Source organism: Orcinus orca, chromosome 1 (genome assembly GCF_937001465.1).
Source record: "Orcinus orca chromosome 1, mOrcOrc1.1, whole genome shotgun sequence".
NCBI classification, from domain to species: domain Eukaryota; kingdom Metazoa; phylum Chordata; class Mammalia; order Artiodactyla; family Delphinidae; genus Orcinus; species Orcinus orca.
Window position 1 is genome coordinate 182,056,282 of NC_064559.1, and position 4,506 is coordinate 182,060,787.

The 4,506-nt window shown below is 51.3% G+C and overlaps 1 long non-coding RNA gene across 2 annotated transcripts; it reads right to left on the reverse strand.

Annotated features, from left to right (window-relative positions):
* Nucleotides 1-1,408: 1,408 nt before the first annotated feature.
* On the reverse strand, nt 1,409-4,231 carry LOC125960694 (uncharacterized). Of its 2 annotated transcripts, none has more exons than XR_007470622.1 (3): nt 4,136-4,231; nt 3,702-3,868; nt 1,409-1,518 (listed from the first exon to the last, which is right to left on the reverse strand). It is a non-coding gene; the product is annotated as an uncharacterized LOC125960694 (long non-coding RNA). The 2 variants fall into 2 exon arrangements; XR_007470624.1 differs by having other exon boundaries at nt 3,702-3,919; nt 4,136-4,159.
* Nucleotides 4,232-4,506: the final 275 nt, after the last annotated feature.

Here is a 4,506-nt window from a genome sequence, read left to right on the forward strand (position 1 = left end):
TACATGCAGTTAACAAAATGGCTCTGCTGGGCACTCAGTAAATATTCATGGGTCTTATTTCAGGCCACATTTTCAGGTGTGCAAAATTTTTAACTCTATTTTTCTATAATGCACACTAATATCTACCTCAAGTGGCTCAGTTCCCATGTAATTTTTTAAAGTTCTCCTTTGGGGGAAAACTCATTGACCTGGAAGAGTCAAGAGGTGGAGGTTGACCCAACTCATCTACTTTGTCTCATCTGTCCAGAAGCAGACACCCCTGCTCCCTGCTTCAGGTGTCCAGGTGCATGTTCCAGGCCCCTCATCCCAAGACACAGATGTCCCTAAACTCAGCACCAGACCTCTGCCTGGGCTTGGAAAGCAGCCCCTCCTCCACCCAACTATTCCCAAAGGACCAGCAGTTCCCTCTGGGCTCCTGGGCCTTTTTGACCATTTTAGTTTCAGGAACAAAAACAGCCTGTGGCTTCAGCTCCAAGATCCTGACACAGCAAAGAGCAGATTTTATCCCTCCCCCCACTGCAGGTGCCCCGTCCCAGCTGGTACCCAAGGCTGCATCCTGGAATCGCAAAGTGGGAGAGGCTTTAGCTGGCGGGTTAGATTCCCAGAGATGCTGTAACAAGCTACCACAGACTAAGTGGCTTAAACAACAGAAACTTGTTGTCACAGTTATGGAGGCTGGAAGTCCAAGATCAAGGTGCCACCACGGTTGGTTCCTTTTGAGGGCCGTCGAGGAAGGATGTGTCCCAGGCCTCTCTCCTAGCTTCTGGTAGATTGCCGGAAATATTTGGTGCCCCTTGACGTGTAGACGCAGCACCCCATCTCTGGCTTCATCTTTACATGGTGTCCTCCTTGTATGCATGTCTGTGTCTCAACTCCCCCTTTTTATAAGGCACCAATCGTAATGGATGAGGACCCACTCTGATGGCCTCATTTTAACTTGATTACATCGGTAAAAGTCCTATTTCCAAATAAGATCACATTCTGAGATATTTTGGGGTCTAGGACTTCAACATACAAATTTGGGGGCAACACAGTTCAACCCATAACAGCTAGCCATCCCTCTTATTCCATAGATGAGGATGCTGATGGCCAAGGGGAGAAGGGTTTGCCAAGTGCAATCAACTACCTGGTTCCGGACTCTCATATGTGTGTTTTATCTCTGACCTTTTGACAGCATTGGCCCGGGGGAGGTTTGAGAGGCCTAAAGGAATAGATCTGGCCATGACCCAATAGGGCTGACGGCAACAACATCTCTGACGGGTCCCATCCAGGCCCAGAAGCTGGGCCCACGCATCCCAGCTCCAAGCTGAGTGTTCATAATGGTCAATCAGGCTGCACCAAAGAGCTTTTTAACAAACATCATTCATCTTATTGCGATGCCAGTGATTGGACCAGCTCACACGCAGGGAACACAAACCCTGAACGCAGCATTAAAATGATTTTAATGCTCACCATCGAGTGCCAGAGCCGGGGTCTCCCGTCTCCACCGCAGCCCATCTTGACGTGGGAGTTGGGCTCCTGAAAGGCAATTTTGTTGATGCTACTGGGAGGGGCACGCAGGTCCGGAAACTCATCCATCATCCTAACGGGCTTCGGGATGGACTGGGAAGATAAAGCTTTCATTTTCTCTACCAGGCAGAGCCTCTTCAATTAGGCGCTGCGGGATGAAGGGGAGGGTGGAAGCAGGGACAGCCTCCCGAGGGGTGGAGGGAAGGGAAGGAAGGAGATGGAAATTCCTCCTGTGCAGAAGAGCCTGGGTAGTAGGAGGACACCGCCTCCATCCTGTACAATAAGCACAGTGTGGAAAATGAGGTGTTAGGGGAGACACAGGGTCTGAGTTTCAGAGCAGCTCCTGGGAGAGTGAGCGGAGGGCACAGGAAATGGTAACAGTGGGGAAAATTGTCTTCAAAACACCCAGAGTTTATTTGGGTTCCTTCCCCCCCAACAGGAAACTGATGGTATGGAGAGGGTTCTGCCTTAGGACACCACTAGCCCAGTCCTCCCCCTCCGAGATGTCTCTAGCCCCAGGGAGGAGTCCAAGTCTGCTCAGCAGCAGGGCTGGGAGCAGGGAACAGCTCAGAGTCCCTCAGCTGAAGGGGGTACCCGGCTGCCTGGAGGCAGAGGAGGGTACCCTAGGCTACCGGGGTCCAGATGGAGAGGCGATGGATGACAGTAACGGGGCTCAGTGGCATTTTCGCTTTCCCCTTCCCCTCTGTCGTTCTTCCCTCCGCACACAGACCTGCAGGAGGAGCCCCTGTCCTCACGAAGTTCATAACTGCCTGTCTAGGCACCCAGGACATGGGTCCCAACTCCTCAGGCCATCCCACCCAAGTATCTCACCCCTAGGGAGTCCCCAGAGCTCCCACAGAAAGAGATGAGCAGAAGCCTTCTCTCCCCACAGCAACACTTGTTCCTCTTGGTGACACTCCCTCTCCAGGAAGTAGACGACAGGAGGACACGGCTATGCCATGAAAAGAAGCCACCAAATTCCGAGGCTCCCAGGGTCAGGCTACAGGTGGGCTTGGAGGGAGCCAGGAGGACTTCCTCAGAGGAGGGGCTACGTAAAAAGCAAAGTTTACCTGAACTTGGACTCGGGGTAAGGTGGTCACACTGTTACTTATGTCTTTATCCTGACACGCTGTCACCTGCCATGACTAGACTATCCCAGAGTCAATTGATTATTGATCAAGTTGCCAATAAGCAGCTAGGGATTTACTGAGCAATATCCACTAGGTGCTTAATGGGCCAGTTAGCCAAGAAGCATTTATTGAAACTACCCAGTAGTAATAATAACAACAATAATGATGGTGGCTGCTACTTACTGAGAACTTACTATGTATTTTAAGTGCTTTACATGTTTAATTCATTGCCGTTCTTGCCTGCTCCATCTCCCATCATGCCCTGCCTCCTGTTTTAAGCTCCAGTAATACCTATCTTCCTACCCCACTGTTTCCTATTTCACACTCATGCTGCTTTCCTGCTCAGAAGGCCTTGCCCATCTTTCTTCAGCTGACCACCCTCTACTCATTCTACAGATGTCTGCTCAGGGTCACCTCCCCAGGAGGCTCACCTGACCCCAGCTTGAGACCAGAGTCCCTCCTACGAGTTCCCAACTGCACTCAGAGAGAAGAAAAATGGAGTCTTGACATTCCAGTGGCTTCACCCATGGCAGACATTACTAATGGATCACAGTACTTTCTGAGAACTTTTCGTGGCTCGGGGGGGGGAAATGCCTGCCCTGAGTGCACACAGTGGTGATTAAATGAGACAGTGCCTGTGCAGAGCTTAGCATAAGACCTGGCTCACGGTAGCACATTCAGCACTGTTGTATTCTCATGTCCCAACCCTGCCTGCCCTAACCCCACCATGGTCCACTTCTGTCACTTTCTTAGCATGGGTGAGAAAGAAGGACCCAATAGAAAAGAACAGAACAATAAGAAAGGACCATTTCTAGAGAAGAATGTGAACTAATAAAGCAGGGGAACAATGGCCTGTATCCTCTGCCAGCAACCAGGGCCAGCAATCTACCTGTTTCTGGGTCAGAACAAGAGAAGGGCTCTCTGGGAAGGATGGGAGAGGAGGCCAGGATGGGGCAAGCGCTTGAGTTTTCCTGTTTCCTAAACCTCAGTAATATAACGACCACTTTGGGATCCTATATCCTCTACCCAGCACAGGACAGTGTCTCACATGCACATACTCACTCAATGGAGTTGATATGATCCCCATTTTACCAGCAGGGAAACTGAGGCCCTGAAGGAGTCTTTTGTCAGACATGGCCCTGGGATTCAAATATGGGGTTCTTGACTCCAAAGCCCCTCATCTTCCCCACAGCACACTCTGCCTTTCTGCATTCACCAAGATCGCTGGTCTTTGAAATAGAAGCCGGGTGGTGTTGAGGCTGGGGGCGGGGCCAGGGTAACTAACAGTGGGGGGTTGGGCGGAGTGGGAAAACAGCCCTAAAAATTTCACAGAGACATATGTAGATAAGAAATAAAATTGTTCTAAAAAACGAACCAATAACTAAATGCAGACAACGAACTAGCATCTGCCTGCCCGACACTTGGCTTCTTTTTGTTCAACCTGATTTCATCCTCCCCCACCCACACTCCTGGCCAGAGGGCCCATTTAGAGTCACCTAGAAAGAGAGAGGAAGGGCAGGAGGCTCCCTAATCTCAGGATCCACCCTGTCGAGGTGACCGGGAGTCTCCTTTCTGAACACAGAAGCTGCTCCCTGGCGTTCTATGTAAATGAACTGTTTGGAAATGTGCATGCATAATAGAGAGCTGTCAGGTCGGGCTGGGGATTGGCTGGGATGGAGGAGGACAATAGATTTCACGCTCCGGGGTCAGGCCTGGGGGGAGGGGGCTGGGGTGCTCAGGAGGTGGAGGGAGAAGGAGTCGGGTGCTGGGTTAGCCTGGGCTGGGTCCCAGAGAGGAGGTGCTAGGGCGCAAGCCAGAGCCTCGCTGAGACCTGGAGCCTGGGGCACAGAGGTGACAAGGAGCAGGG